The sequence below is a fragment of the Crinia signifera genome, chromosome 12 (assembly GCF_055691185.1).
Source record: "Crinia signifera chromosome 12, ASM5569118v1, whole genome shotgun sequence".
NCBI classification, from domain to species: domain Eukaryota; kingdom Metazoa; phylum Chordata; class Amphibia; order Anura; family Myobatrachidae; genus Crinia; species Crinia signifera.
In genome coordinates this window covers 11,912,865-11,935,701 of record NC_139228.1, presented here as the reverse complement: position 1 = coordinate 11,935,701, position 22,837 = coordinate 11,912,865, and the positions used below count along the sequence as shown (strand labels likewise).

At 35.6% G+C, this 22,837-nt stretch overlaps 2 long non-coding RNA genes across 2 annotated transcripts; one reads left to right on the top strand and one right to left on the bottom strand.

Annotated features, from left to right (window-relative positions):
- Positions 1–2,092: 2,092 nt before the first annotated feature.
- On the bottom strand, positions 2,093–6,605 carry LOC146050353 (uncharacterized). Its single transcript, XR_014466295.1, has 2 exons — positions 5,409–6,605; positions 2,093–5,324 (listed from the first exon to the last, which is right to left on the bottom strand). It is a non-coding gene; the product is annotated as an uncharacterized LOC146050353 (long non-coding RNA).
- On the top strand, positions 6,482–19,034 carry LOC146050352 (uncharacterized). Its single transcript, XR_014466294.1, has 3 exons — positions 6,482–6,799; positions 8,474–8,504; positions 15,470–19,034. It is a non-coding gene; the product is annotated as an uncharacterized LOC146050352 (long non-coding RNA).
- The last annotated feature ends 3,803 nt before the right edge of the window (positions 19,035–22,837 follow it).

The following is a 22,837-nucleotide window of genomic DNA, read 5'->3' as shown; positions in this document are numbered from 1 at the left end:
ATACAATTTGTTTCGAAGCATTCTAGCTGTAATAGCTATTAATTTTATTAATATTGCATAAAACACATAATAACAATTTACAGATATTCAAACTATTACATAATATAAATAGATTATATTAATTCATAATGCCACAATGAATTATTTTGTTAATATACTTTTTGTTTTCCCATTTGTGAAGGGAAAAAAAATCTGAAACAATATTGGAGGCATTTTATTCAAAACCGCAAATTGGAAAGATAAAAATTCCTCTGCTACTGTATGATATATTTAATAATCATAGAAAATAACACATAATTAGTATATTTTTTTAACTTTTGCGCTGATTAATTTCAGATTATTTAGTATGTGTTCTAAAATACATTTTATGAGCTTTCTTTGCATAATTGGACATTTAAAATACTTTGAGATAAGTAATAAAAGGGATTTGTTCAGGGTTAAAAAATGCACAAATATTCACTGCTATTCTTTAAATATATCTTTCTAGACATTATACTCTACACCAACACGTTTGTCATTTAATGAGACATGTATCAGTTTAAGAACAAATGAATATGTTTTATGAACATAAGTTCACGCCCAGAGAATCCTTTCACAATTTAAGAATTGTTAAAATTGACATAATCTAATGGATATCAATAACTGATCACAATATATCTTTAAGTTTATAGATAATAACAATCTTTTCTGATAGTTAATGTGTGTTAACAGATATTGATCATGCGAAAAAAAATTGGCAAGTGTCAACCTTTCCGTCCTCTTCTATCTATAAATGTTTCAACAATCCAAATGTTTTCAATTCCAGTCTACAAAAATACTTGTATTGTTGTATTGTCAATACATTTTACTAATACAATGATCAGGTGTGTAAAACAGTATGATTCTGCTTTCACATTGCAGAAACGGGTATTGACCCTGTATTCTTAAATGGGACTTTAAAACTGGTCTGAACCTTAAGACCTTTCACATTGCAGGTGAAAACTGTTTAAAAAGCATTTAATACCATTCACACATTGAACCTGTTTAACCCCCAAGGGACACGTTTCAAGCCATAGAAATAGAGCCATTCACACTGCCTAAAAAACGGCTTTGAAACGTGTAGGACTCTGCTTTTTAATAGTGTTGGTTAAATGGTATTTTATGTTCTAAATATTTTACTTTATGTGACACAATAAGTAAGACAAGTAATGACTATTTCAATCAAGAATTATCTATTTTTAGACACTTATTTATTAGACCAGCATCAACCATTATTTTCAGTACATAAAATCATTCTATTTGAAGATTTAAATACAAGATTAGTGTTTGATGAGGGGTAAGTGAATGAAAAGATGGTAATACTCTGGTAGACTAATCATGTCCATTCACTGACCAGAATCCCCAGGACCTTAAACAAGCATCATATACTCCTCATGCTTCAACATGGTAAAATCGGGTCTTTGGTAACTCTATTGCTTTCCAAGCACTATGTTATTATAATAAAATGAAATAATAAAAAATTATTCAGCAGACGAAAAGATCTAAATATTGTAGTTACAGTAATGTATTTGATATGTAAAAAAAAAATGAAAATATACATTGTAAAAAATAAATGTGCAATAAAAAAAATCTAAAATATGCCACAAAATAATATTCATAAACAAATGAGTAACATAAAAGTGGTTTAGTCAAACATTTTTATAAGTTTTTAAAACATGTACCAAATTGAAAATGTAAAAAAATTTTATCAATTCTATACCCTTTCCTTTTTGATACAGGATTTATGCTGTAATTAGTAATTTATTAAGCATGTGTAGTATTCGAATCAGAATTATACATATAAATATTGAACTCTACTATAGAAAATCCATTATTTGATTTATAAGCATATATTTCTCTCTTTTATTACATTACACATACAATAACTATGTAGTATTTACAACTCTGATTGTAATTGTGGAAACTATAAGCCATATAAGGTTATAGTTGAATAAGTTTGTAGGAAATATTTTGAGATACAATTATTTCATATATACTAAAATAATAGCACACAATCTAACAAAGGACAGATACTATATCAATTTAACAAGCACACATATAAAACAACACAAAGTAGTACAAAGGATGTTTATTAATGTAAAAGGAAAACAAACATTTGTAGTAAGTATCATGTCAGTCCTTAATATATAATATGGGTGGACACACAATACAGTAAGTACGACATGATATACACAATACAATACAGTATAATATTCCATCTAACAGTAAGAATTTTGGTATACATTTTTTAGATATTGTAAAAAAATAACCTTGATGATTATCTTTACTAAATACATTTACTGTTCAAAATATAAAAATGCTGTATGGTTGTTTGCTTAATATAGTATAAATGGCTAAATTAACATGTGATCCCTATAAACCCTTTTTTTTTAATACAGTGTTTCTTCGAATATTGCGTACCTATGCTAATTTTTTTAAAATAATTAAACATTTTAAAATTTGCACATAAAATCAAATTTTAAGTCCATGAAATGGAATGTCCATCAAAAGCTTGCACTTTAAAACGTACTTGTGAAATTCATGTTCTATTTAAACAATTTGCTGGTTTCATAGATATAGTAATTACTGTTGACATCCATCACGTGATAAGGTGTCATTGGTATGTGCACAATATACCTTTTTGTACTATACAATAGGTGTAATGACATTATATTCTCTTTATATTGTAACTATGAGAACCTTGGATCCGATCAGCTTTTTTTCTCTATTAATTGTAAAGCCAAAAAACACCATTTTATCATTTAGACTTTTCTTTTTAAGAAATCACAAATGTCAATTATCCCTAATGAGCTCAGAAAAAATATACAATAAAAAAGTTAAATAATGAAATAAATTAAAATATCAATGTACAGTATATTTATTTACTTCTAGGTTACAGAAACAATGAAACCCTCCAAAATTGAATGCAAAAGCATAATGAAATAAAATGCTGGATAAATTGAGTTACAATAAATTAAATAACCAAACAAAAAATGTCTACACTGTTGTGTTTCTAATATGTGGTGCAATTGAATCCTTTAACCACCTTGAAGCATGCAAGGGGTTAATTGTGGATGTATGTTTCAAAGAAGCCCATTAAAGTATGAGTCTGCAGAGAATACTGTTAGGACATCTAATATATATATATATATATATATATATATATATATATATATATATATATATATAATTACACAAGTATTGTTTTGGATTGACTATACATTACTTTTTCAGACATTTTTCATTTTAAATATACTTATTATTCTAACAGTTTACCATACAGTAAGCTCACCTTGTTCGAAATTGATGGAGTATTTAATTATGGTACCATTCAATTGTACCATCATTTGTGCTTCATATCTTTGCATCAGTGCTGGAATTCAGTTGCACTTCTATATTGTCAACAGTTAGAGAACCTGATTTATATCACATGATTCTGTTATTAAACTTATTTGCCATATGCTTTCCATTTGCAATCCCTGTTATATTACTCTTAAAAAGATGCTGCTGTTTTCATTACCCAGGTTTATTGGGTTTTATATGTAACAAAATTATGTTGTCAATACCATGAAATTATCAATTTTAAATATTTTTATCTTTGTTTCTGGGACGGCATTCTCATACAAATTAAAGAAAACCATCCATTTTTCAGATGGTAGAGTCATATTCTCAGTCTCTATTGATTTAATTCTGCCTTTTTTTCTGGTTTTATGTATCGTCCCAATTTTTTCCCCAAATTTTGTCCAAGAACGATAGTTATATAATATAATTATAAAATAATATAATTTTTTTTTAATCTGCATAAAAATCCTATATACCAAAACTACCTTTAAAATATTTGCACTTCATGTAAAAAAATAAATATATATACATTTTATTAACATTTTGCTGTAATCCTGTCCTGGGAAAAAATGCAGGTGTTTTATATGATAAATAATGCTGAACTGATCCTCACTCCCATACTGTGCAAAAGATTTACAATTTGCATATATGCTAATGAGTCTATAATTACCAACCAGATATGCATGACTGTAGATGCTTAATTACAATAAATGCATAACGGAGATACAAATGTGTACTTTTATTCCACCTCCCCATCCTCCCTCTTATGAAAAACATATTAACACTGTGTGTCAGGCCACCTCTCACAAAATCTGCATATCACCTTATTAAATATAATACGTATACTTCACGTATAGGCTACGTGTACGTAATATTCCTTTGTAGTTCTTGTATCCTTACGCCATGCCAGTCTCCTCATTTTCTTGCAATGCGATTCATTATCCTCTCCAGAGCGATCCTATCTGCCAATGCTCTGTTCCCTCGGAGAATAGAAAGGAAGGAAAATGTAAAAAAAAAAAAAAGGATTTCAAAATGGGGATAAAATCCCTCAAAAGAGATGGAAGAGAGAAACTACATCTTCTGGGATTGTTGAATGAATTTTTGCATGGTGCTCGCATTTAATAGGTAAGCCTTTAAAATGTTCTTTAAAGCTATTTCTTGCATACAAAAGATGCATCACTTAGTTACTCGGGTAACGTCCAAAAGGGAATGAGCGTCAAGGAGACCAAAAAAATATATATAATTAATAGGGCTAGTTAAGAAACATTCTTCAATGCTCTTCAAAACATAAAACGCTGGTATAAAAAAAAAACACAAAAAATATTTATTGATAATGTTAAAAAGATTAAAATATTGAATTGTTACAATTGTCAACTGTAGTTATTTTATTTTTTTTTAAAAAGGGAATGCAATCAAGAGGTGTCTGTTTTTAATTATAATTATCCTCTTCTTAGTTTCTTTCTGCTAATGAGCATTTTTATTTTTTTTACAAGGTGGTGTGTAGAGTGAGGGAGAGGAGGGGGGGGGGTCACGTGGGTTTAGTGAGGGCGTTCTTAATTCAGCTCCCAGGGAGGGCTAACAATGAGAGATTTGTCTGAACAAAAGCAAGATACAGATGAACCCAGATTTCTCCAACTTGGTGAGAACATAATATTAATATATCCATAGACTAATGAAATTTGGCGTTGTGAAATTAGATGAAACCAATGAAAAAGCGAGAGTAGTTTCTAACTTGCCTGTTTTCTAAATTAATTTGAATGGCAGAAATCCAAATAAAACAAAAAAAATATATATATATATATATATCTGTGTTTGCGGTAACATAAGGCCGATAGCTATAGGAAAAAATTCTATGTATCAAAACAAAATTGTTCCTAATACTTAGTAATTTGTTACTTTATAATGGTTTAAGTCAGACTTACCTTTTTGTGATGTGAGGCTGGAATTGGAAACAGCAAGCCAGTCTACATTGCAAAAGGAAGCATACATGACAGCATTAATAAAAAAATGACACACAAGGGACTATGTTCAATCTCTGAGCGTATTACCATCTTTCTGTTTTTGCTTTCTATCCATCCACAATCAGAGCAGAGAAGACACGGTGGACCCATTTGGCTGGAAGCTTTTGAAGGCGTAAGTAGGAGAATTGTTTATTTAGCTGAAAGGGCCTGACCATGCAAATTGTCCTTGATAATTATGCCACTATGGAAGTCTGGCTACTTCAAATGCATTAAACACACACACACACACACACACACACACACATGCACACAAGGGTTTAGTCAGTAGAACAAAACAAGCGACGGAATTGAGGCTGGTCTATGGGAGAGAACAGGGTGTCTGCGAAGGCCTTTTGACAATGAACTTGAGACATCTCATTAACATTCAGTAGACTGCCTGTCAAGTTCAGGACATACTGAGTTCCCATGCAAGGAGACAGAAAAGTGAATTCATTGTGCATTTTCTACGGACCATTAGTCCAGCTTCCAACGCCAGTCTCAAAATTATCCCTGGAAACCAGACATTTAAAAAAAAAAAGTGTAGATTCAGACCTACAGTATGTGGCTGACAATTGATACACTTCTGGAAGAGCAGAGATGACTCTGTCCAACTGTAAAAAAAAAAAAAAACTCCTATGGAATTTTTTGGGCTATTCAAACTCACAATTCCCCAGGGCTTTTCAGATGGTAATTGGGACACGCTGACCGAACAAGTGATTTGAAATTTGAACTTTGTAAGAGGATAATTCCTGCCATTTCCTGAGGTTAGGACACAGAGGACTTTAATTTTAAAGAGCGTCTCTTCATCACTGCTCCAAAATGCTCTTCTGTTAAGAAAAAAAAAACCCAGAGAAAACTAGAGTTCCCTTCTAAGAAAATAATCACTTTAGGAAAAGAATCATTGAGTAGTGGAGTGAGGGATGGAGGAAGGCCTTCGTCATATTAGGTGTCCATAAGCCAACCCATACCTCTTTCTCCAGCCCAACCACTCCCCCTGGTCCAGTCCTACCCCAATCAACATTTTCTTTGATCAAAACTCAAAGGAATGCAAGGCGGAGCTAGCAGATAAAGCAGTATTTATGTGAAAAGACCCATGCCATGATTGTCTTTCACTCATTTTTTTTCTGCGAGGTTTGAGTGGAGAGGCTCTTGAATTCTATGTAACTGTGGGCATTTCTATATCTGCTGTGGTTAGAGGAGCCACGCTATCGTGCGGCTGCAGTCTTGGCCTTTGCAGCAATACAGTTTGTGAAGGCACCTATGTGAAAAAAGGAGGGATTCTGAGAACCTCGACAAACTGCGAAGAAAAATCCTGAATGGATGGCACCTTGCCTACGTCACTCGGAGATGCAACCAACAGCCACAAGAGGGTAGGATGTGTGAGAATCGTCTCATTTTGCCTGCATCTCCAAGAATGCAGCATCCACTGAGATTTCTCTGTGAGTATATTTTCTACCTTTTATTTTGCAGAACAGTAGCATGGCAATGGATTTATTTAAAACAAATAAATCTATTGTCATAGAATATGGTTTATTGCGAGACGATTTACTGAGCTTGAGTTATTGAAATTTGTCGATTCAGTGTTTATAGTTCCTTTCTAGATATGTAGAGCATATACATATGCAGATTGTGCTTGCCGTGCACATTAATGCCATATTGATACTTTTCACAATGTCCTTTCAGTAATAATTACAATGATTTCAGCACTCACAATTTTTTTTTCTTTCATCAAAAAGCTTTGTGAATAGACCAAGTTGCATACAATGTAGTAACAACAGTCACATTATCTCTTGTCTTATTATTATCTTCAATGCTTGCACTTAGCGTCTTAATTTAAAAGGAGTCACAATGTAAGAGGACAGTGGAATTGTGCATTAGCGACGGGCCCCCTTAGAAAAGGCCTAGACAAGGAAATACGTCTTGTTTACCTCTCCTGCACCTCCAAATATCATTGTATATTCATCTGAAGTGGCCAGCCTTTGTGAATATTAATTAAAAAAGAAAATCTACACGTATGGGATAAAACCTATTTTAATTCAAAACAAAATGTTTGCTAATTGAATGCCTTAGTGCACATTTTTTTTCCCCCTTACAAAGCGTGTGATTAAATTAATTCAGAATAGGTTTTAATAGGAAATTAATTGTCAGGCAGAGAATTTATTTATGGAATTTAGTAACGCTGTTAAAGCGGTCGAATGAACTGTGAGTTTATGCATTATATTTTGATGGGAGTATTATGATTAATACCATTTTTTTAACTATTTATCTCAAAGCTTTTAAAATGTTTATATATAAATACTTGAGAATTTCATAATATACTTGAGAATTTCATAATTTACACTCCCATACAAGCCTTCACAAGTAAGTACAGATAGATGTGAGAGATCTACATTTAAAAAAAAAAAAGATTCAATAAATATATTTTTTGGTAGACCAATACAAAACAACACTTAGGTCAGCTGGGATGGGCCTACTAGCAATATTCTTTATTTATAATACAAAGTATATCTTAAAATGTATAGATCTATGTAGATTAAATTTACATATTTTATTATCTAATATGACATTTTCAAATTTTAATGCATGTTTTACTGATCTTTATTTACAGCACCATTTAAATTAATGTAACAATTAATACACTGATTTGCATGGCGTATTTTATATAGGGGCTGATAGTGTCTAGCGATGCTAGTGTTTTTTATTTTCTTTCATCTTTTAAATGCTTGATATTAAAAATTCGAGTATTTTTCAATAAGTAGAGCAAATATTAGCCTTTCTGGAACGAATAACTTAAGGTGTATGAACTTGGACACATAGATATTAAATATTTCTACAAATAACAATGGTAGTTTTAATAATTTTTACATATTTTGGACAAAAACATTAATGTAGATCTGGCTGAGGAGGCCTCCATTACTGTAGTGCTAAGAAATATATACAAAATGGTATTTCTATGTTAACGGTTTAGAAATAGACTGATTTACAATACTCTCAAGGGGAGATTTTACATTTCATAAAGGCTTGGAGGCTATGGTCCGGTGAAAATTGTAATCTTTGACATAACTATATCATACACCTAAATTCATTGACGTCATTAATTTTTTTTTTTTTAGAAACACAAGGGTGAAATTTCAAGAGCAAAAGGTATGAAAGGCTATTCATTTTTTTCCCCAAAATTTATTACTGCATTACATATAAGTTGACGGACAGGTGGCATTGCATTACATTATATGAAAAATAGTTAGTGTTTATGTTATATATATTTATAGATATGGGCACACACATCATGTACACTTGCTCAGTATATTCCATATAATGTAATGCAATATATAGTATATGTGTCTGTGATCTGATGCAATGATACAAATTTGCATTAAATATTGAGAGAGTATTTCTGTACGATAGAAGGCCATGGAAGGGGCATAGAGTCTCTCGATAGGCGATGTGATTGTGTCGGCAGCATTCCGCCATTTTAGGTCTTATGTTGAGTAATCAGGTGATGTATCACGTCGGTGCCATGGTGACTGTTTACCTATAGGAAGTGTACCGGTGACAAGTATTTTGTTAGTAGTTTAGGTGTTCTGTTTTACCGTTCTTAAAGTTTATCAATTGCATTAAGTAAAACATAGATAAATAGATAGATGGAAAGCTGATTAGGGAAATTGTAAATATAGGTGGTGGCATTGCTTATATCTGTACCCCAGCCTACTTTGGCTAGTATGTACAGTATGTATGGTGTGTGTGTGTGTGTGTGTGTGTGTGTGTGTGTATGTATATATATATATATATATATATATGTATATAATTCTAAATTATATATAAAAATATTATGACATTGCTGAAATTATCACTCTATTAGCATTGCCTTTATAGAAATACCCATGTGATTTGGATTTTGCAGCTAATGTTGGCAACCAAGTGATATAAATCCATAACACACTAAGCCTTAGAAGGAAGAGGACTGGGATAAGGAACCAGCAAATCAGCTCTTAACTGTCATTTTTTAAACACTCCTGGTAACATGACAGCTAGGTGCTTATTGGTTGGTCTTTAATCTTGATCCACAGCTTAGTCCCCTTAATTCTCCCTACCTACCTGATTTTAATATTGGCTAAAGTGTGTGTGTGTGTGTGTGTGTGTGTGTGTGTGTGTGTGTGTTGGATGGGATGGATTTCTTGTATCAACTGGTAATAAAAGCTGGTATACATTATGGTGTTGGCATCTGAATGGCATTCACTTTATGTGGCAGAGCCATATAAAATCACCTACCTGATTCCCTTATTCACAGCAGGCCATTTTGATTGGGTGCAATTTCTAAGGGCAGATGAATCAGAAAATGAGGAATCAGCATTAATATTAGGTAGGCATAGAGCAAAACGGATAAATGGTTTTCGTCCTACCATATACGTCTTACCCCCCCCTCTTCCCACCCCAGCCCTAACCCCGCTCACCCACGCATATGTATTTTTGGCTGAGGGTTTGCTAAGTAGACATCTTCAATCTAATCTCTAAAGTTACAAAACAGGGATAGTGACTGTACTGTAAAATGACAGCAAGACTCTAATATAAAAAATATAAGGTGAGGCCATAGCCGGTTATTATATTTTATCATCCATGTATTATAAACCTAGGGGGAGTGGAGCTATGCCGTTTGACACAAAAGGATTTAAACATCACCCCCCTGGCTTTGTTTGTTAATATCCTGGCATATTCTGATATTGAAATGCTCTAAAAAAAACAAAACAGTGATCTAGTAGATTATTAATTTGGTGCAAATATTTTGCTTGCATTGCAAACGCGTAATTTTCCGTACCGAAAATGAAAAGCTGGTGTCTCCAAACAGGTCCAGTTACCATCAAAACTATTATTTATTATACATTTGCTGATGCCAGGACTTCTCTTCATGTAGGAGAATTTAGGAGGCACATTAACAGCTGCAGTTTGGGTTAGCATGTGATATATATATAAGACACATTTAACATATAGTTTTAAACATTATTATAGTTCTTGCTATAAGGATGCTTAATATGACTGGTAGGTCCAAAATTTGCAGAAACTATCGGTGGTAATCTCGTGATGTTATTACAGTAACCATACATGCCTCCTCAACTGTAACATCTGGGAGACTGACAGAACCCTGGGTGGCACTGTTGGACTCTGGGTAGAGCATGCAAGTCCCCTGGATTCTGCCACCAACACCTGCTCATTGCACTTGTGAAGTGGAAGGTCTCAGTGGCTAGAAGACTGGCAAGAGAGGAAGAAACATCGATATAGATCCTCTGACCACCAGTAAGCCCATTAGTTAGCATTCCCAGCGGTGGTGGCATGCTAACTCCACCCTCATAACCACCAGGGGGAGGAGCCAGATACTGTATAAACTGTACATACTGTAATAGCGCATTCCTCACCCTGCACCGATACGGAAACACATGCCTGGATACACCCTCCCAATTGCTTTGACAAACAACACTTGAAGTCCCATTATATTTTTATAAAGGCAATCCCATTTAACCATTGTGCAACCAAATCTCCCTGCATTAATTTAGCAGGGGAACAAAGGAGACGTAATCAGCTACTGCTCGCCTAACCTGAAGTTTGGCCAGCTGCCTAAACCATATGCCAATAGATGCACGTACAAAACAAATAATTGGCAGCCATTTCTTTTGTAGAACATTAACCCTCTATAGTCAAAAACAGTACTTTAACCCCACCAAACAGAATATAGCTATTACGCAGCTAATGTTACAATTCACTTAGTATTGCAGAGCAGGATATTTGTACGTACAATATATTAAAGTGTGTGTATGTATGTGTATATATATATATATATATATATAGGGGGGGAGGCGGTGGCACTCCAGTGCAAGCGACAGAATTTAAGCCAAAAAACTGTAGGTGCCTTCCAAGGTGAAACTCCCGTGGGAGTTCAACGAATGTAGCAATGTAGTGGATGCGGCGGCACTCTAACAATAAGACACGGACGGCAAGGGTAATATCCAACGTTTCGTGGCGGCGTTGCCACTTTATTCACTGGCACCTTGATAAAGTGGCAACGCCGCCACGAAACGTTGGATATTACCCTTGCCGTCCGTGTCTTATTGTTAGAGTGCCGCCGCATCCACTACATTGCTATATATGTATATATATATATATATATATATATATATATATATAATGTATGTGTGTGTATACTCTTGGTTTATCTCTTGGTGATCTTCGCTGTTGCTTCTTTTGAAGTGTGTCTATTTCATGCATGTATTAATTAGCTGTTCTCATGCCCCGTGGACTTGTACATACAGACTACATATATTAACAATAGCACATGCATTATGCAGTCTGGTGGGAGGTGTATGTATCCCCTATACAGTAGATCACTAATAATTAATAACAAAGAATATTTTACATTTGACATTTATATAACCTGAAAGAAAATGTATTTATTAGATATAGGGCCAGATGTACTAAGCTTCAAAAGTGATAAAATGGAGAGTGATAAACAGCCAGCCAATCAGCTCCCGCCTGACATTTTTCAAACACAGCCTGTGACATGGCAGGCAGGAGCTGATTGGCTGGCTGTTTATCACTCTCCATTTTATCACTTTTGAAACTTAGAGAATCTAGCCCTTAATCTGCAGCTGAGGTTAATGGTATGCTGGCGGTTTATCACGTGGGAGGGATTAGCAGGATTGATAATGGGAGAAAGTGTATTACATCATAGTGCTGGGCGATGGCATGGGAGGGCGTCATAATACCCAATATATTACATTGTATGGATTGTCAGCAATACTACTGGTCCTGGCATATGCACTGGGCACACATGGGTGCACTGATAGCTATAAATATATGTGATTATATTTTATTATATGTGGTAGATATGGCATGGATGGGTAGATAGATAGATAGATAGATAGATAGATAGATGCTTCCTGCTTTGCACCTACTCAGTGTTACTGATGTCCAGACAGCACCAAGGAGCCCGAACAAATAGACTAGCAGGAGCCTCTAGGTCCACATCCCAGCATGCCTTGCAACAGGTTTAGTATGGCGAAATAGCATAACTGTTGTAAGGCATGCTGGGATGTGTAGTCTAACAACAGCTGGAGGTTCTTCATCACTGTTCTATGCTGTAATGGCTGATTATCACCATTTGGTGATAGTGCCGGCTGCTTCGTATTCCATAGATGGGGAATTCGGCAATTGGGAACTGCTCTTGCAATTGGAAATTGGGGACGGCAGCATATATCTCTGATGCCAGCTGCAGAACCCCTACATATATCTGGGTGGTACTTACATTCGATAGATATGAGATCGATACTGTAGACCGTTCTTACTCTCTCTGCCTTCTGTTTCTCTCCTCCCCGCTGCCGCCCCTTTTGTTCGTTGCGTTAGCTGTGGTTATTATACTGTATATTTGATCATCGTACTCTCATCTTTGTCTTAATGGCTCAAACATCTATATTATGTACATTTTCTTTCCCCCCTATAGAAGTACCATTGTACAAAGATGGGAGTGATGGGATAATGCTATGGGCAGCCAATCAGAATCTGCTTCTTATTTATCGAGCACTTCTAGAAGATAATAGATATAATCTGATTGGTTGCCTATAGCAACATCCCATCTTCAATAGAAATGCCCATCTGAGTAAATAAACTCCAGAGAGAGGCAGGCCTCCGTGCTTAGGCCTCAGAGCACCACTGGCTATATTGTCCCCCGCTATGTAATACATGCATGTATGACCGTTTCATTCTAGGAATTAAAAGACAATGTATAGGGGTATAAAGGGGTATATAGTCCACCACATGCATTAGTGAGTCCCCATCGAGTCTTCCCAACATTTTAAAGGGGCAATCACTGTGTTTTGCCTGTTAAATGATTGCCTCCTATACATCATTGATCCGTTTCCCCGGGAACTCACCAATGCCTGCATATTCCATAGTGTCAGAGGATACCAGAACTGTATATGGCAGTACAGGACAGTATGGCATGGAGTTGAGTATTGCAAGACAGAGAATTGGAACGGATTCACAGCTGCGTCATTTCGTGGTCGCCCCTTCGCGTGCTGTATGTGCATCATCTGTGCGTATCAATGTGAAGGGCCTGAGAGGCCTACCGTCTGAGCCTAAGCCTGCCCAATCCATACAGCAGGTGCAGGTTATCCTGTCTAGGTATGGCCTCTAATCTGAATGATTCATAGCCTCCGTATGCGACACACCGGTGACACACCCACAAGATGGCAATGAGCCATGTGTCAAATAGTCAGTCTGTGGCAATGGTAGCTAGCTCTCTCTGTTTATGGTGGAACTATAAGTCACAGCATGCCTTGCCAATCACTGATCTGTGCAGTAGCACTCAGCCTATTGTTTAGTAATTTTATATATTCACAGAATATAAACGGTGACTAAGGCTGGATACACACTGGCCAATACCGTATATCGTCCATTCAATGCGAACAGTATATCGGTAGTGATCCGGTATGTCTGTGAATGACATCGATTACAGACATATCGCGTCAGCCATGCAACAAAGACAATGCCGACATACAATAACACTGTCACGTGTGACTGTCCGCTAATACACTGGCTGCAGGGACTGCCGACACTGACGTCACAACTGGGTGGGCAAATTCAAATACCTGCCAAGCTGGGATGTCTGGACTGACGTATTCAGTGGCCAATCAGTGACTGTGCATCCTTACCATAATTGGCTGATCGGTTAATGCAATGGACATCTGTGTATTGTGTGCCCGGCCTAAGATTATCCAGATAAATGGCTGCTCACCTTCCTCTACAGCACATGGGATTATGCTCTCCGTACGTTAAATTTATTTGGGTGGAACTTTGATGTACAAATAAAGTATAATTATTTGATACCGTAGTGCGGAGGACAGCATTGCTGTTCAGGCAGTATAGGGTTACATAAGCACACTGACGTGATTGGCATGGCCGGTAGAGGAGAGAAAGGAACCTGTATAATGGGTGGTAGGGTTTGTGAGAAAGAGACGGAGAGACTGGTGCTGACCGAGAGCCAAATATTGTATCCTCCCCATCCCCAGGTCCGCCCTATTTGGTTGAACGAAGAATGTGCCAGTATGTCCATCAGGGTTGCCGACATCACAAGCATCCTGGCCAATACCAGACAGGAAGGAGGGTTGTGTAAAAGAATGAATGAATGTGCATTGGTCTAACACCCCCTAGAGCAGATGATTCATCAGCGCAGCAGCATTGCAACATGCAACCTTTGGGCCATAGAGGGACGAGGGAGCTCAGTGAGGAAGATGGATCTCAGCATACGTGTTAACCCCGTAAACAGATTTTCAGGATTGTTTGAGGATTTGAAGGATGGCCTAAACGTCTTTTCATTTGACATTACACGCTCTCAGATTTACATGGCCTTGTGCTATAACTCCTGGAGAATTTTCTCTTCCCGACACGATGAAAAAAAAAAAAAGGTTTACGGAGGGCTTCACCTGCTTATATAACGCAGCGTTCTGATGAGTTCTCTTTGTCTGTTGTATTTCTTATCTTGTTGCAATTTTATATGTGGTTAATATTCAATGTGCAGAACCTGGTGGGAGTGTGGGTAATGTGGAGCGGAAAAGATGGTTTTAGATTTTGCACGTCTGCCTCTGGAGAGCTAATATATTTTAATTAGTGAGTCGTACGGGAGATTTAGATCATTCCATTGTGAGTCTTCTTTGTAACATAATCGAAGTATGGTCTCATCGCTTGATTAACTAACGAGGCAGTTTGTGATTAAACCAAGAGGCGTCATCCTCATTGGTGTCCAACGGAAAAAATTATGTAAGATATTTCACAGTGGGGGGGTTTAGGTTAAAGCATTCAGATTTATTTTCAAAATATCGCTACTACTAATACAAAAAACAGAAAAATTATATATATTTATGTGTGCGTGTGTCTATATATTTTCGAATGAACCCTTTCTGGCAATACATTAAATTTGATGAATATGCCATTGTGCAATTTTGTGTCTTAATTCTTTTTTCTTTTAGTATATGTGTATCATACAGTATACCATTAAACTAACATGTATACTGATGGTAAAAAATGTGACATACAGGTTGGTAAACTTTTTTGTATTTCCCAATTAGAAGCCAAGACAGGCGAATGTGGCAGAGGAGAAGACGTCTCTACAGGGATTGGTGGCAGCAGTGGGATGAATAGGGGTTAATTGTTATCTTTGGTTATCTAGCTGTATGAGTGTTGTCAATTCTTCATAAAGCTAGATAACCGAAAGTAAAAATAACCCCATTACGCGCCTTGCTATGATGGTTGCATCTTTATGGTGTCGGCAGCAGAGAGAGACACTCGGACCTCCAAAGAACTTTGAATGGAGTCGGGGGATGAAGAACTGTTTAAAAGTGTTTATTTGCTCCTGGAATTTAATCTGGAGGTAGGACTTTTATCATCCATCTTCTGTGAGGTTTAATGAAATATGAATGACCTGATCTTGGACTATTCCACGATTTCTCTGTGCCTGGGCTATGACATCACCACGCAGGAGACCACACACTTTTCAAGAGGTCCTGGTGAAGAAGGAGAGGCCCAGCTGTGCGAAATATATTCACGGCACTCCCTAGAATTTGAACGGCAGATAAAATTCACATTACATTGATGTTTCCAAAAATATTTGCCTTTGACGTTTGTTGGGAGAAGTATATATAAATATATTCTGTTGCACCCCTAGCATTGACTGAATTAATAACAGGTAACAAGAAAGGCAAATTTAAAAAGTTTTGAAGACTTTTAACATTTGGAGGTGGTCATCTGGAAAGTGGATCAAGATGTCTGCCAGGAATTTCTGGTCAGCCTATGAGCTGTTGAGGCCAATGTAATCATCTGATCGGATTGTGACCTTTGTGACTTTTTGTTTGTGTCGCCTTGGCCTGTATGGGGCAGAAGAAGTTGATCATTTAAAGACCTGATTTTTTTTTTTTGCCCGTAAAACCTACCCCTTGTGCCTTGATTCCTCCTCGACATTTGAGGATGGCTGCAAAAAATAATATCTTTAGTTATTTTTTCCAATAAAGAATGTGATAAAATGCTTCATTGACACAAAGCAATATATCAAGAAAAAGCTCAACTTTAGCCTACACCTACTTTTTTACTTGTAACTTTCCCTACCGAGCACAATATATTTTTATACAATTTTAAACTCTCACAAATACACAACGCTCAACCAGGAAAGATTTTAGAATAAAACTATGTGTATACATTTCTTAAAAAGTCTGTAACCACGAGGAGGGGTGGTGGTGGTGGTGGGGTTAGAGATCTAGCTTTCCTTCCAGTTTGATTTAGCCTGTATAATTAACTTGTTTTCCGCTACAACAGCTCTGTAAGAGAACTTTTTATTTCAGTCTCTGGAAGCGACATTTGACCAGAGGTCGCTCCCTGCTGAGACGGATTGGGTTTTTAATCCCACCCCCCTATGTAAGGGGATTATGCAATTAGAAAATACCATACAAATAAAAGATCTGCTTGGAGAGCACCTAAACGTGGATGAGAGATTATTTAACCCTATTGAATGCTGTTTTCTCTCACACTTAATGGGGTTAGCTTGTAATTTGGAGAGCATGATTTAAATATAACAGGACTATAGTATAGTGATTGATGCTGGTCGAATAAACTCACAGTCCATATAATAGGCCTTGCACTGCCAAACCAGCATAATGGTTGCCATGGTCTACGTGAGACCACAATCCAAAGAAGTTCTCATGCAACAACATAAAAAAAAAAAGTTTGGAGATTATAGTTTCTGGAATAAACATAAGAAGAGGTTGAATGTAATATAACGGTATACTAATTTACAGGCTGTTCCATGCACCATTGATCTAATGAATTCAATGCAGGAACAATCATTTTTGTGAGTTGGTTGGGTACGGTCTCCAGGAAATGACCTAAAACTCTCTGTAAACCTCCCTATTGTTCTCACTAGGCTGTCTAGCTCCATAATAGTATACCTTGCCTTATGTATCTAACAAACAGGATAGATTCCATTAATCCAGCAAATTTGCATGCATTTGCACAACGCTCTTATAGTGTTGCAGTTCAGTAATACAATTTGCCTTTAACAATGAATGAACTGAACATTTGTATTGCCATTTTTTAGAAAAGACTACACTTAGGGGTACATTTACAAAAGCTTCTAAAAATGATGAGAGGAGATGTTGCCCATAGCAACCAATAAGATTCTGCCTATCATTTTCTAGCATGCAATAGAGAAATTGTAGAGATTGGTTGTCAGGGGCAACATCATTGCCTCTAAGCTGGCTCTGTAGGAGACTCGATTACTTGAGTTGTGTTATATGCATTCACAATGATAAATATGATTGGTAAGAGCTTGACGCAAAGTCAACACTAGGTGATAGAAGATAGAGTACCACTCATAGAAAATGGAATGCTCTGGAAGGCCAGAATAAAGGCCGTTGGATGACTACATTGGTGAAATTAACTTTCTTATGTCATCACCTACAAGATTGCAGAATTAAAGGTTGTCCCTTTGTCTACATTGGTGATATTTTTAAATGAATCATTTTAATTAATTTTGGAAGTTACTTTGCATTTAAATATGATTTGGTAAAACAACTACTACTATGTGTCTGAAGGAATTTGGCTAAGCAAAATCTATCAACAACTTTTTGAAAGGTCTATAGGGTTATTCTTGTTTGCAGAATAAGTTATAACATCAAATATGGCGGTGGTTGACTAATTGGTTCCCAAACTTTTTTAAATCAACTTGATTGAACTTTTAAAAATCAAGGCGCCCCAGAGTATTAGAAAAAATTTTTGCGCCATCCCTAAGCTAAAAGTTTCTAATTGCAAAATTTTGAAAAAAATATTAAATTAACTGAATTGGGTTTATATGTCATCCTTACATTTAGTTATGTGGTAAGGGCTAAGATTGGTAGCCACCATCTATGAATTTGCCTATTGATTTCAATTGGTCTTGGACCACCAATCCAAGGCACCCTTGAAAGTGTCTCGATGCATCTCAGGGTGTCACGGCATACAGTTTGGGAACCACTTATATAGAGTACGAATCTGTGCCTTCATTATTTAATGGGATGTTCTCCAATGGGAATCTCTACGGTGACCAACTAGTTAAGACTCAATCACTTTTTTAAACCACTTTATTGACAGTAATCAGCAGAGCAGCCCTTAGCTATTTTCCCCCATTAGACTATTTGCCCTTTGACATCCTTATGGAGGAAACCATTCCTAAATAAATCTAAGAAAGAGCCAACATGGGGTGGATTTACTCAAGCTTCTACAAATGAAAAAAGGGGATGTTTTCTATAGCAACCAATACATTTCTGTCATTTATTTTCTAGGATGCAATACAGTAGTGATAGACAGAATCTGTTTGGTTGCTATGAGAAACATCACCTCTTTTGATGTTTAGAAGCTTTACTAAATGTATCCCTATGGCAGATTGGCACCATGGTAGATGATTTTTTTTTTTTTTGGGTAATATAATCTTTTTGTTTGCATGAAGAAAGACCAATTGTATATAAATATATATTTTAGAAGCAAAACAGTAGGGCACTTTCTGGTATCAAGGTAGGAAAACTGTTACCAAGTTATATATACCATGTATTACATATGTAGTATTTTTATATGTCCAGGGTGTTAATAAATGTACATTTAAGAAAGTAATCAGTTTCTATTGTTTTTTCTAAATATTAAAATGTTATTTTGGGTGTATACATGTGTGTGTGTGTGTGTGTGTGTGTGTGTGTGTGTGTGTGTGTGTGTGTGTGTAAGTGTATGTATGTGTATAAATATATATATATATATATATATATATATATATATATATGTGTGTGTGTGTACGTGTGTGTGTGTGTGTGTGTGTGTGTGTGTGTGTGTGTGTATATGCAGTATGTCATATACTTTGGTGGGTTTTTCCCCCATATTAAATCTTAACATTCTAGAATGTTCTTTAATGCACCATGTCTCCTGCTGAGTTATGATTTATTAAATCTCTGCTCCCTGTCTATAATGTCATTAAATCATGTTTTATACTTCATAATATGTAGTAAAACATCTTAAATAATAATATCCTTTCATAACCAACAACTGATCTCCTCGGTGAGGAACAAATGGAAAATTTTCATCAAAATGTCTAGAATGTAAAAACATATTTTTTGAGGGATAATATCAAAAAATCCCAAAAAATAATAATAATATTAATAAAAAATGCATAACCCAACAAGACGTTTACGAGTGAAGCACTCAGCCACTATATAGCAACAATTTATTTTAAGTCTAACCCAACGAGTTTGTGATATAGTAGGCAATTAAGACTGTACTTCATGCTGAGACCTCCACCTCTGACTGTACTTGATATATATAGTATATTAAATTACGCTGACAAGATGAGGAAGTATCCGTGAAAGGACTGGCTGGGAATATTACTTTGCTTATCCCATTCACTATTAGAAATTAGATAAGGATATCTGACTAATTAAAATTTTTATAACTACTGAACATTATATAATAGATTTTCTCCTATGCACTTGATATTACCGCCTATCAAGTCTTTTTTTTTTTTCAACTAGGGGCATTATTGAAAACTGGTGCACAGGTAACAGTTACTGTAACCCATAGCAACTAAACAAATATTTGTTTCAATTTTCCAAGCTATATTGACTGTAGTTAATCAGGCAATATTTTTTTTTAATTAAAATGAAATACAAAATATTACAGCCAGGTCAATGAAATGTAAGTCACCGTAAGTAAATATAAAATGGACCTATGTGAGCCGAATTTCAGTTTGGTTTATGGTTCGGGGAATAGGTGTGAAGTTCTGTATTAGGTTTAATATGTCACAGTACATCTGAAGAAAATTTCTGGTATTTGAAAATACTAAATTAAAAAAATTCACACATCCACAAAAAAATATTTATCTTTTATGGATAAATAATTTTAAAATTTTGAATGTTTAAAAATATATATGCTATTCTACATACCCTACACTAAAATGTTTAGTTGATCTATAGTTTGAATGCTGGGTTTTCCGACAATATCTCTTTGCCTGGGTTGTGTATTTAAAAAAAAAAAAAAATCCTGTGAGTGACAGACCCACATGTGCATATTGTAGTGTAAATATTTTGAGGGGAAAAATAATTGCATTACATGAAACATCTGAAAACCCACCTAGCTAGGTTTGCCCATCGTTTTCTCTTCCACTTTTGATTCCCTGGTTTGTGCATGTATTTAATCCTAATCTTTCATTTGCTAATTCAGGCCATTTGAAAGGCAACAGTAGGAGATAAAAATTCCTGTAATCAGAAACAGGATATGTAAACCAAGGATTATATAAAGGAATTGACCATAAAAGTGTCCGCACATGACCTAGTTTCGAATATGTAGAGAGGTTAAATGTGGATTTTTGGCAGTAGGATTTGCCCAGTAGCAACAATCAGCAGCAACTTTTTGCAAGCCAGAGATCTCCAGGAACCAAAGTGTTCAGAAGGCAAAGTGTTCAAGGCCAGTGCAAGGTTTTCTGGCACCCTAGGTATAAGCATTAACTTACCGGTCCCACCACCAAGAACACAGCAATAAAGACTTTCCAAGTGTGGAGGGGGTGTCTTACAAGTTCAACACCTGCATTTGCATTAATTTCAGCAAGGAGGCCTCTCTGACCTATCCTTAATTGTGTGATAGATTTAGGGGCACACCCGGATTCAGGAGCACCTAGGCAGCTGCCTAATGGTAAAGTCGGCTCTGAGTGTGTGAAAAAAAATTTAGTTAAAAAATTATTCTCTCAAGGGGACAGGCTTGGCTTCCTACTGCTGCAATCAAACAATTTCTGTGTTTTAATTATTTGCAATGATGAAGGTGCTTGTGGTTGCTGGAAGGTGGCAGCCATCAGTATACGCAGGTCCTGTTTCAGTACAAACATTTTGTCCACCCAAAGGCCACAAATTCTCATCTGCTTTTATTGACACAAGAAGCCAATGCATTCTTGGTTTCATTGATGAATGTAAAGTTTTGGCCCAAGTAGGATGATGATTTGAACCAAGGTGGAAGAAATCTTACTACACTTCCTGGACAAGAATGAGGTAATATGAGGTCCTATTGTAGTTCTCACTGTAAATGTTTCATTTTTTACATCAAGTCCATCATGGGAAGTTGCCTCTCTTCTGACTTTTGGACCTTAAAGACTTAGGAACAACGCAGAAAATATCTAATCCTTGAATGGTGACAAGAGAATATTCTCTTGATAGGCCAAATTAATTACACCCAATCTGATTTTGAAGCTCAGTGTGCTGGAAATTTTTGATTGTATTTATAAATGGACAGTGGTACATTTCTGAGTACGAACAATTATTTGTAGACCATCTGAAGCAGAAAAAAATATAGAGGACTGGAGTACTAAACACAGAATCATTTGTAAAATAATAATAATTTATTACTTAATGATATATTTTTTATATCTCTAAAAATACATTCTGCGTATTTTTTAATTATTACTAAACTTGATCAATTACACAAAAATTGTATAGTATATTACGAAAACATGTAGGTCTTGGAAAACACATATGTTTAAACCAGTAAATCCCTCGTCATTCATCATTATAAATACAGTTGTTAATACTGATGCTTTTTTAGAAAAAAAAAATACAAAAATTTTTGTGTAGACAAATACAATAATAACGTTTTCACAAGACTTGAAAGAGCATCTCTAACGTCCTGAATATTTTCTCAACACTTCATAGAAAACACTCGGAAGGACGTCCAGTCTCATGAGACGCAATCAATCATTGGCTTTTAAAGCTGAGTTCTAAGACACTGGGGTGTGCCCCCTGTTTGGTGCATTGTTTAGTGGATTCCAAGGAAGAGCTGATGGCTGCCTCAACAATGACAAAAACATGTCTGACTTGAGAATCCTGAAGAAATAGAATTTAGACATAAAAATTGTCACTTAGACTTCGAAATAGGACAGACACTAAACAAAGAAGCGCAGTGTGTGTTTTAACTGTCACACCCCAAAAAAAAACAGTTGACAATTAAAAGATGCATACAGACCATAGACCAGGAAGAGAGTCTTAGACCAGTAAAGAGTTCATTTTATTATATACTCTATGATGTTTCTGCATGACGTCAAATTTCAACTTAGGTACATGTGAAATTTATATGGAGATCTTAATAAACCATTACAATTTCTTACTGTTCTCTTAATCTTAATTGAATGTTAATTAATTAATTAATTAAAAAAAATTGTATTTCACTCACTAAATGTCACACACTGTCACTCTTTCTTCTGCCACAAAAAACATTAGCAGCAATATACATTTTTGCCTTAAGTTGTGTAGAGCGGTACCAGTAACTTTTTCCCTATAGCTATGTCATACTGGGGGATCAGTGCTTATCAGTGGTGTTTTCAGAGTCACCAGTCACGGAATAGTCATTTGCTGCTTGATGATAATGAATGAAACCCATAGATTGCTACA